Below are 12,660 nucleotides of genomic sequence, written 5' to 3'. Positions count from 1 at the left end.
CGGGCGAGATGGCAGAAAGAACTACCCCCTCGCCTAAGATGGTAGCAGGCTTAGTCACAACAGGAGAATCAGCAAGGAAACTCCTAGAGAGGGCGTCTGCCTTGACATTCTTAGTGCCCGGAAGAAAAGAGACCACAAAATCAAAACGTGTGAAAAACAAGGCCCACCTAGCCTGTCTAGGATTCAAGCGCTTGCCCGACTCCAGGTAAATCAAATTCTTGTGGTCAGTAAGGACCACGACTTGGTGTTTGGCTCCCTCCAACCAATGTCTCCACTCCTCAAATGCCCATTTCATGGCCAACAGTTCCCGATTCCCCACATCATAGTTACGTTCGGATGGGGAGAACTTTCGGGAAAAGAAAGCACAAGGATTCATTTTAGATGTCACAGGATCTTTCTGGGACAACACCGCTCCTGCACCAATCTTAGAAGCGTCCACATGCCCTGAAACGGGAGTGAGACATCAGGTTGCCGCAAAACCGGAGCAGAAGTGAATCTTAGCTTCAGCTCCTGAAAGGAAGAAACAGCCTCCGGAGACCAATTCAGCAGATCAGCACCCTTCCTAGTCAAATCAGTCAATGGCTTGGCAATACCAGAAAAATTAGCTATAAATTTCCGATAAAAATTAGCAAAACCCAAAAACTTCTGGAGGGCCTTCAAAGAAGTGGGCTAAACCCAATCATAAATGGCCTGTACCTTGGCCGGGTCCATTTCAATAGTTGACGGAGACAAAATAAATCCCAAAAATGAAATCCTCTGTACCCCAAAGAGGCATTTCGATCCCTTGACATACAGGGAATTCTTCCTAAAAATCTGGAACACAGTCCGAACATGTTCCACATGAGAGTCCCAATTCTTGGAGAAGATCAAAATATCATCCAGATAGATAATCAAAAATGTATCCACAAAGTCTCAGAATATATCGTTCATGAAGCACTGGAAGACAGAAGGGGCATTAGTGAGCCCAAAAGGCATCACCAGGTACTCAAAATGTCCCTCCGGAGTATTAAACGCCGTCTTCCATTCATCCCCATGCTTAATGCGAATAAGATTATACGCCCCCCTGAGGTCAAGCTTGGTAAACCAGCAAGCACCTTTAACTCTGGAGAATAGATCAGAAATCAGGGGTAACGGATACTGATATTTAACAGTAATTTTGTTGAGGGCATGAAAGTCAATACAAGGCCTTAATGAACCATCCTTTTTAGCCACGAAAAAAAACCCAGCACCTAAGGGTGAAGAGGATGGTCTAATATGACCCTTCTCCAATGCCTCCTTAATATAGGATCGCATAGCCTCGTGCTCGGGTACAGATAAATTGAAAAGCCGACCCTTGGGGAATTTACACCCCGGGTTCAGCTCAATTGCACAGTCATAACTCCTATGAGGAGGCAAAGAGGCAGACTCATTCTCACTAAATACATCATAAAAGTCAGCCAAATAGTCAGGAACATCATGCGACTGGGGAGAGGTGGAGAAAACAGGAGCATCACTAAGGGCACACCGACAACCCCAACTCACCACAGACAAAGATTTCCAATCCAGAACTGGATTATGAATTTGCAACCAGAGAAACCCCAGAACAATGGTATCATGCAAATTATGCAACACCAAAAATCTGCAATTTTCTTGATGGTCTGGGGCGACCCGCATTACCACCTGGGTCCAAAACTGAGGTTTATTCTTAGCCAAAGGAGTAGCATCAATACCCCTCAAAGGGATAGGCGTCCGCAGAGGTGTCATAGGAAATCCACAATGTTTAGCAAAATCCAAGTCCATCAGATTAAGAGCTGCTCCTGAATCCACAAAAGCCTTGGCGGAAAATGTGGACAGGGAGCAGATCAGAGTAATTGCCAGAAGAAACTTGGGTTGAACACCACCCACAGAAAACATGTGTGCACAACGTTTCTCTCGTTTAGGGCAGACAGAAATAACATGCGAGGCATCTCCACAAAAAAAAACACAGCTTATTACGCCTTCTGAACTCCTGACGTTGCGCCCTGGACAAAACTCTATCACATTGCATAGGTTCAGACATTTGTTCAACAGGTGGCAACATCTCTCGTGTAGTTTTGCGTTCACGTAAACGCCGATCCACCTGAATGGCAAATGACATAGAATCGTCAAGACCAGAGGGAACAGGAAATCCCACCATAGTATCTTTTACAGTTTCTGACAAACCCTTCCGAATTCATCCACTCAATGCCGACTTTTATTCCCCATTGACTTGCATTGGGGTTGGGTTTCGGACGAATCTCTGACTTTTTTTGCCCTAGTCGGACCAGTTTCATCCGACTCAAATTTTGTTTCATGAAACTCGATCCGACCAAAGTCGCTCAACTCTAAATGCCACTGTTGCATCAGCCATCGACTCGGTCGCTCCTGTTATGCATAACAGAGTGCAACGAATCAATAGACAACCCTGGCACAATAACATCACTAAAAAGCTTCGGCAAGCATCCAGAATTGCAGAACGGCGCTGGAAGAAAACGCATTCGCAAGACGACTTCACTGCACTCAAACAAGCAACACTTGCATTCAAATCTGCCCTCACCTCTGCTAAACAGGTCTACTTTACATCTCTTGTATCTTCCTTATCCCACAACCCCAAACAGTTGTTCAATACTTTTAACTCCCTCCTTTGCCCACCACTGCCCCCTCCGACTTCCCTAATCTCTGCCGTGGACTTTGCCGCACACTTCAAAAACAAGATAGACCAAACACGGCAAGTCTTTATTGCTCAACCAGCACAACCCCTTTGCATACCAGACCAATGCCCAAACCCCATAACCTCCTTATCTAACATCACTGAAGGGGAGCTTGCTTATCTTCTCTCCAAATCACACCTCACCACTTGTGCAATTCACCCGATCCCATCCCACCTCCTCCCCAACATCACCACCACTCTTATCCCATCCCTAACCCACCTCTTCACCCTATCACTAACTTCTGGTACCTTCCCTTCTGCTTTCAAACATGCCACAATCACACCTATCCTTAAAAAGCCAACCCTCAATCCAACAGCCACGTCCAGCTATTGCTGCTCCTATTCGCTTCTAAACTCCTGGAGCAGCATGTTCACGCTGAACTTTCCTCCCACCTCTCATCTAACTTGCTCTTTGATAATCTACAATCTGTCTTCCGCCCCCATAATTCCACTGAGACAGCCCTGACCAAAGTTACCAATGACCTACTTACAGCCAAAGTTAACGGACAATACTCTATATTCCTCCTTCTGGACCTGTCCTCTGCTTTCGACACAGTTGGCTACTGCCTCCTACTACAGATCCTCTCCTCCTTTGGCATCAAAGACCTCACCCTATCTTGGATCTCCTCATACCTTTCCAACCGCACATTCAGCATCTCCTACTCCCACACCACCTCCTCATCCCACCCTATCTCTGTTGCCAGGAGCAATACAGTGACCTTTATGTGACTTTTGTTGATTTGACCAAGGCTTTTGACACAGTTAGTAGAGATGACCTGTGGAAGATCATGGCAAAATTCGGCTGCCCGAGCAAGTTCATCTCAATCGTCCGGCAGTTCCATGATGGTATGATCGTGAAGGTTCTGAATGATGGAGACGAATCTGAGGCTTTCCCAGTAACAAACGGTGTAAAACAAGGCTATGTGCTTGCTCCCACCCTGTTCAGTATGCTATTCTCTGCAATGTTAAGTGATGCCTTTAACAACTGTGAAGATGGAATCCAGGTTAGGTACAGGACTGATGGCAAGCTATTCAACTCAAAATGCCTGAAAGTGGTTACGAAAGTGCATGAGACTGTTATCCGTGAATTATTATTTGCTGATGACTGTGCACTAGTGTTGAGCATTCCGATACTGCAAATATCGGGTATCGGCCGATATTCACTGTATTGGAATTCCAATACCGAGAACCGATATTTTTACAATATCGGATACCGGAATCGGAAGTTCCCATAATGCAATGAGCCAGTGTTGTGGCTGTGATTGGCTGCTGAAATGATGTCATCATGATGCGCGGTCTGTGCGCATCATGATGCACGGTCTGTGCGGGTCTGCCGGGGCTCTGTGCGGTCTGCCGGGGGTCTGTGCGGGCCTGCTGGGGGTCTGTGCGGGCCTGCCGGGGGTCTGTGCGAGCTGCCGGGGCTCTGTGCGGGCTGCCGGGGCTCTGAGCGGGCCTGTCGGGGGTCTGTGAAGGCATCGTCCAATGGGACTATAAGTCCCATCGGGCGATGCCTGCTACAATGACAGTGATTGACACATTAGCCAATGATGGGACAGTGATAGTCCCATCATCCGGCTAATGTGTTAAATGTAAAAAAAAAACAAAAAACATACATACTACATACATACTGCATACAGTGGGGAAAAAAAGTATTTAGTCAGTCAGCAATAGTGCAAGTTCCACCACTTAAAAAGATGAGAGGCGTCTGTAATTTACATCATAGGTAGACCTCAACTATGGGAGACAAACTGAGAAAAAAAAATCCAGAAAATCACATTGTCTGTTTTTTTTTCATTTTATTTGCATATTATGGTGGAAAATAAGTATTTGGTCAGAAACAAAATTTCATCTCAATACTTTGTGATATATCCTTTGTTGGCAATGACAGAGGTCAAACGTTTTCTGTAAGTCTTCACAAGGTTGCCACACACTGTTGTTGGTATGTTGGCCCATTCCTCCATGCAGATCTCCTCTAGAGCAGTGATGTTTTTGGCTTTTCGCTTGGCAACACGGACTTTCAACTCCCTCCAAAGGCTTTCTATAGGGTTGAGATCTGGAGACTGGCTAGGCCACTCCAGGACCTTGAAATGCTTCTTACGAAGCCACTCCTTCGTTGCCCTGGCGGTGTGCTTTGGATCATTGTCATGTTGAAAGACCCAGCCATGTTTCATCTTCAATGCCCTTGCTGATGGAAGGAGGTTTGCACTCAAAATCTCACGATACATGGCCCCATTCATTCTTTCATGTACCCGGATCAGTCGTCCTGGCCCCTTTGCAGAGAAACAGCCCCAAAGCATGATGTTTCCACCACCATGCTTTACAGTAGGTATGGTGTTTGATGGATGCAACTCAGTATTCTTTTTCCTCCAAACACGACAAGTTGTGTTTCTACCAAACAGTTTCAGTTTGGTTTCATCAGACCATAGGACATTCTCCCAAAACTCCTCTGGATCATCCAAATGCTCTGTAGCAAACTTCAGACGGGCCCGGACATGTACAGGCTTAAGCAGTGGGACTCGTCTGGCACTGCAGGATCTGAGTCCATGGTGGCATAGTGTGTTACTTATGGTAGGCCTTGTTACATTGGTCCCAGCTCTCTGCAGTTCATTCACTAGGTCCCCCCGCGTGGTTCTGGGATTGTTGCTCACCGTTCTTGTGATCATTCTGACCCCACGGGGTGGGATTTTGCGTGGAGCACCAGATCGAGGGAGATTATCAGTGGTCTTGTATGTCTTCCATTTTCTAATTATTGCTCCCACAGTTGATTTCTTCACTCCAAGCTGGTTGGCTATTGCAGATTCAGTCTTCCCAGCCTGGTGCAGGGCTACAATTTTGTTTCTGGTGTCCTTTGACAGCTCTTTGGTCTTCACCATAGTGGAGTTTGGAGTCAGACTGTTTGAGGGTGTGCACAGGTGTCTTTTTATACTGATAACAAGTTTAAACAGGTGCCATTACTACAGGTAATGAGTGGAGGAAAGAGGAGACTCTTAAAGAAGAAGTTACAGGTCTGTGAGAGCCAGAAATCTTGATTGCTTGTTTCTGACCAAATACTTATTTTCCACCATAATATGCAAATAAAATGAAAAAAAAACAGACAATGTGATTTTCTGGATTTTTTTTTCTCAGTTTGTCTCCCATAGTTGAGGTCTACCTATGATGTAAATTACAGACGCCGCTCATCTTTTTAAGTGGTGGAACTTGCACTATTGCTGACTGACTAAATACTTTTTTTCCCCACTGTATATACAACATTCATACATACTACATACTACATACATACTACATACATACTACATATATACTACATTCATACAACATGCATACAACATGCTACATACATACAACATGCATGCAACATACATACTACATACATACTGTTTAGACATACAGTACATATAACATAGAGTACATACTCACCATCACTTGTCACTTTGTTCCCCGAAGCCAGTGTCATCTCACTGTAAAAAATATTAAAATAACAAACAAGCAATATACTCCCTGATCCACAGAAATCCATGAGTGTCCCTCGACGATCTCCTGCACTGCATCACTGAGAGGTTACTATAGTTCACTGGTCTCACTTTATGGCAAAAGCTGCGTGGGAACTTTCTCACACAGCAATGCCAAAAGTGAGACTAGGGACTATTTTTTTTACAGTGGCGAAGGAATACAGTGCGGAAGGATACCTACCTCCCGTCATTGTATTCCTGGGGCCCCTAGAGAGCGGTGGCATCAGCTGATGCTGCTGTTCTCCACGGGAGATCGTTGTGGGACACTCGTGGATTTCTGCGGATCAGGGAGTATATCGGTTGTTTGTTATTTTAATATTTTTTATAGATGACACTGGCTTCGGGGAACAAAGTGACAAGTGATGGTGAGTATGTACTCTATGTAATATGTACTGTATGTCTATATGTATATATTGTATGAATGTATTGTATGTAGTATGTATGTAGTTTGTATGTAGTATGTATGTTGTATGTATGTTGTATGTATGTAGCATGTTGTATGTATGTTGTATGAATGTAGTATATATGTAGTATGTATGTAGTATGTACGTATGTTGTATGAATGTAGTATATATGAAGTATTTATGTAGTATGTATGTATGTTGTATGAATGTTGTATATATGTAGTATGTATGTAGTATGTATGTTTTTTTTTACATTCAACACATTAGACGGATGATGGGACTACTACTGTCCCATCATTGGCTAATGTGTCAGTCACTGTCATTGTAGCAGGCATCGCCCGATGGGACATGTAGTCCCATCGGACGATGCCTGCACAGAGCCCTGGCAGCCCGCACAGAGCCCCGGCAGGCTCGCACAGACCCCCAGCAGGCCCGCACAGACCCTCGAGAGGCCCATACAGACCCCGCCCGCACACACAGACACGCACAGTCTCCGCCCACGCACTGCCCACACTCTTCCCCCCTCCCTAACTGGATGTGCAAGTAAAGAAAGGGTTTTTTTTACTTCCGATATTTCTGTCCCACAGACTTGCATGGGACTTTCGGTATCGGAATCGGCGATACCCGATACTTTTTCGGTATCGGTCCGATCCAATCCCATCCGATATTTCTCAATATCGGATGGTATCGCTCAACACTACTGTGCCCTTAACGCTAGCACAGAACTGCAGATGCAGCATGAAAAAGAGTGTTTTTCTCAAGCTTGAGACAATTTTGGTCTCGAGATCAACACTAGAAGTCATGTATCAATCTGTTTCAGGGAACCTATACAAGGAGCCACGTATCACGGTGACGGATCAAAACCTCAAAGCAGTCGATAACTTCACATACTTAGGCAGCACACTTTTTTGTGAAATAACCATAGACGCTGAGGTTAATAACAGAATTGCCAAAGCCAGTGCCGCCTTCGGGAGACTGCGTAAAAACACCTGGGAATGAAGGGGACAGCCTTGCCACCAAGCTGAAGGTCTACTGCGTGGTGGTCCTCACCTCACTTCTCTATGCTAGCGAGACCTGGACAGTCTACAGCTGGCATGCTAAACAGCTTAATCAGTTTCACATGAGTTGCCTCGGCAGACTTCTCCACATCAGGAGGCAAGACAATATCCTGGACACGGCAATTCTGGAACAAACTGGGCTCTACAGTGTTTACACTCTCTTGCTGAAAGTCCAAGCCAGGTGGGCTGGACATGTGGTCAGAATGCCTGACAGCTGACTATTGAAACAACTGCTTTATGGAGAACTGTGCCAAGGAAACCAAGCATTGGGGGGCAGAAGAAGTGCTATAAAGACTGTTAAGATGACTTTTAAAAACCTGGAAGTCAACATTAAGGAATGGGAAGAGCTTGCCCTGGATCATCCAGGTTAGTGGTGCAGGATCACCTCAGGAACACGTACAGCTGAAGAAGTGAAAATCTTGGATGGAAAAAGAATGCGTGCTGTCCGCAAGGCACAAGCAGAATCTGGAGTACTGACCACATCTACTTCCTTATGTCAAGTATGTGGACGAACCTTCAGGGCCCGGATTGGCCTCATCAACCACCTCTGGACCCATAATTATTCATTCTCTTCTAACCGAGAAGCCATGGTCATATTCGACTATGAAGAATGAACATTATATTTGTGGGGAGTTAGGCAAATTCAGAAAAATTACATGTATAACAATTAGTGTTTGAAAATTATGTTTCTAACTTTGTTTTCTGGCCCATGGATAATTATGTTTGAAGTAATAATTTAATAAAGAAGAATTTTATCCATTTTGCCTTTAATGTACTTGTACAGACACAATGTAATTGTCCTCCAAAAGATGCAGACTAGTAAACTGTAGGGAGCTGATGCAATTGGTAATCAGCAGGCATTCAACAAGTTAGCATACAAAATGGGCACTGAGCAATATCTAATGAAACAATGGCTCATGTACCTTGACTTACTGAACAAAGGAATAATACATCTAACATAGTTAAGAATAGTGGCCAGATTTTCCTGAATGACACAAAGTCGTCACAGTACTTACTTAATTTTTTCTTTACAGAGCTCTGTATTCTCTGTGTGGTAGGATTTATCACATATATTTTTTGTATAGACCATTTTGAAGATATAATCCAGATTTACAGACATTAGATACTCAGATTCTAGAATTGAGCAGATGAGGCAACATTTTGTGTAGCCTATAAGGATGGTTTTTCCTGGTAATTTGTGAAGATGTAATTCTCTGACAGTTTAAAATCCTTTGTTATCTATATATATAAATGCCTTATCATGTCTGTCTGTAACCGAAATTCCGCTGTGCTGATTGGTCGCAGCCGCCAGGCCCCCGCCAGGTCGCAACCAATCAGCAACAGACGCAGTGCGCAGGCACAGTCCGCAATTAGAAGGAGGCACGCCACTGCTACCGTGCCGTCGGGAGATCAGCGGCGCACGGGCGTCAGCGGCGCCCGGAGATGACCCTCGGCAACCGTGGGGAGATCAGCGGCACTAGCCGCTGATCGCCGCTGATCTCCCGACGTTTGCCACAGGCCATCTCCGGGTGCATGGGCATCAGCGGCGACACAGCCGGAGATGCCCGGCGCTAGCCGGTACTCAGGGTCCGGAGGAGAAGAGACTCCTTCGGACCCTCGGTATCATAAATGTGTAAAAAATAGAATTGAAATAAAAAATAGTTTTCTACTCACCTTCTGACGGCCCCCGGAATCTGTTCCTCCTCTCCACGCTGCCGGCATGTTCTGTTCCCAGTACTGCTTTGCGCGAAATACCACTGATGACATCGCGCTCTCACGAGATGACGTCAGCAGCGGTCTTTGGCGCAAAGCAGTACTGGGAATGGAAGATGCCAGCAGCATGGAAAGGAGGGACAGATTCCGGGGGTCCATTGGATGGTGAGTATATCACTTTTTTATTTTAATCTCCCGCTGGCCCTATTCTAGAGTACCCGATGCTTTAGAATCGGGCCAGCAGCTAGTGTATAATAAACATAATAAACTTTAGATGTAAAAAATTTTAAAAAATCCATATACTCACCTCATCACTCACTTCTGTGGCTCATCCGCTCCTTACCATCACCTGTCTGGTCCTCCCTGCACCTTCTGTTCAAGAGTGCTCTGTGCATGCCTGCGTATGGACTTGGCGCATAGAGCAACATCTTGATGCCATGACTTTTTGCACGCTTACATAGAACCCTCCCAGGCTCTCATCAGGCCATAAATTCTGACCCTGCATGGAAGACACAGGGATTTTTGAATGAGCAAAGGCAATCTGTAGATGTGACAAAGACCAGACATGTGGAGAAGAGGTGCTAGATAGGTGAGTATATGGATTTTTTTAGCAATTTGATGGGCTTTTATAGTTCACAGGAATAGTAGCCTGCAGATGCAATTTTATTGGATGTGTATGAGAACAAAATTAGAAAAAAAATCTGTATTTTGGTGAATAAGGAATTTTTTAAAATTGTAGTGCAATGTGTCTGGTGTCACTCTTTAAAACATATATTCCCATCATTAACGCCTTAATCTCAGGGTCATTTTCCAATTTTGCATTTGTTTTTTTTGCTTCCCTTCTTCCCAGCATCATTTTTTTATTTTTTTGGTCAAAATGGTCATGTGGGCTTGTTTTTTGCGGGACGAGTTCTACTTTTGAACAACACCATTGGGTTTAACATATCATGTACTGGAAAACGTGTAAAGAGTTCCAAGTGGGTTGAAATTGCAAAAAAAGAGCAATCCCACAGTTGTTTTTTTTTACCATGTTTACTAAATGCTAACACTGACCTGCCATTATGATTCTCCAGGTCATTTCGAGTTCACAGACACCAAACATGTCTAGGTTCTTTTTTTTAAGTGGTGAAAAAAAATCCAAAGTTTGTTAAAAAAAAGTTACGCCATTTTCAGATAACTGTAGAGTCTCCATTTTTCAGGATTTGATGCCAGGTGAGAGCTTACTTTTTGCGTGCTGAGCTTATGGTTTTAGTTATTCCATTTTGGTGCAGATACAATCTTTTGATTGCCCGTTATTGCATTTTACTGCAATGTTTTGGTGACCAAAAAAATGTGATTCTGGTGTTTTTACTTATATCTTGTTACGCCGTTTACCAATCAGGTAATTTTTTTATATCGATAGATCGGGCGATTCTGAATGCGGGTATGTGTATATTTGATTTTTTATTGTTTTACTTTGAATGGGGTGAAAGGGGGTGATTTGAACGTTTAGATTTTTTATTTTCTTAATATTTTTTAAAACTTTTTTTACTTTTGGCATGCTTCAATAGTCTCCATGGGAGACTAGAAAGTGCCATAATCTGATCAGCTCTGCTACATGCAGGCGATGATCAGTTTGCCTGTATGTAGCAGAAATGCTCATTTGCTATGAGCGCCATCGACTGTGCTCATAGCAATCCGGCAGTGACAACCATAGAGGTATGCTGGATGCATCTGGTTGTCATGTTAAACCATCGGTGACCTGTGATCAGGTGATGGGGTCACCAATGGGCAGATTTCAGGTACACATGATGGAAGCAAAAGTTAAATGCCGCTGTCAGAAATCGACAGCGGCATTTAACTAGTTAACAGCCATGGGTGGATCATAATTTCATCTGTGGCTGTTGAGGGCACATGTCAGCTGTTTATATCACCTGATATGTGCCCAGGAAGGTGTGGACTCAGCGCCGGAGCTCGCACCAAACAGGTGGAGTCACATATTGGTGTACTATTACGCCCGATATCGCAAAGAGGTTAATCATCTCACCAACCCCAACAATGCAGATTGTACGTTGGAATTCTGTATGCTGTATATGATCGGGTTTATTGTGGGGGTTACAGCAGCAAATACTAAATTCAAGAAAGAATCCAGAATATCAGAGTAAGCTGGAATCAAATTCACTGCTAAAGCTGTCCCATAGTAAAGAGCGATGACGGTGACATGGGATGAGCAGGTGGAAAAGGCTTTTTTTCGATTTTCTTTTGACTTCATTCTGAAAATGATGGAGAAAATTTTAAAGTAAGAAATAAAAGTGCCCATCACTGGGATAAAAGCAAATATCAGGATGTCCATGCCAAGTACTACAAAAAACATTTGCATGATTGTGCAGTTCGTCATTGTTAGTGACTTAAAATCACAGAAAAACTGGTGTATGATGTTGGATTGACAGGAGGACATGTATAAAACTGAGATTACAAGAATTGATGAGTTTAGAAAGGCACCTGCCCAAATCCCAATAGTTATCAAGGTGCAATTTCTGTGACTCAGGATCTGATGGTAATGTAACGGGAGGCAGATGGCGACATATCGGTCATAAGCCATAATGAAGAGGAGGATTTCCTCGGCCGTCGACACAGCTAAGAAAAAGTACAACTGAGTATAACATTGTGCAAAGGAAAGAAAGTGATTCCCGGATAATAACATGTGCAGTAATTTAGGAACCGTGACCGATGTATAAAGTATGTCTACAATGGATAAATTACAGATAAAGAGATACATTGGTTTATGTAATTGAACTTCCAGACATATGACTGTGATAACAGAGGAATTGACAAATACTCCGACCAAATATATGATGAAGAATAAAGTAGAAATAAATGGTTTACTGTTTGATTCTCCAAAAGAAGGCAAAAGGTAAAAATATTTCGCAGAAGTCTGATTTTTCATTAGTGCTATATTAATATTCTTGACAAAATAGTTGGTGTTGGTCCACTGGTCATCAGAGGTGATAAGGGGATTATTACTATTTTATTTCTCTTTTACCTTCTATTAGAAAGTGCTTGACTTTTTTCTGTATTTAATCACTAAAAATGCAAACATTCTCTATTTAGGATAGTTGAAAAATACTAAGAATATTTTATGTACATTGATTACTGTTTGAACAATGATGCCTAAACATCTGGTTTCTTAGGTTTTATAATTTTGTTGCATTCATTTGGTCACATGTTAAAATTTGCATTTTAATTTTTTCAGAAAGGAATCTAAGGAAGAGATGAGAAAGTTCTTGTTT

Source organism: Dendrobates tinctorius, unplaced genomic scaffold (assembly GCF_039654945.1).
Source record: "Dendrobates tinctorius isolate UK_male_01 unplaced genomic scaffold, ASM3965494v1 ptg000257l, whole genome shotgun sequence".
In the NCBI taxonomy this organism is placed as follows: Eukaryota; Metazoa; Chordata; class Amphibia; order Anura; family Dendrobatidae; genus Dendrobates; species Dendrobates tinctorius.
This window is presented reverse-complemented; position numbering follows the sequence as displayed.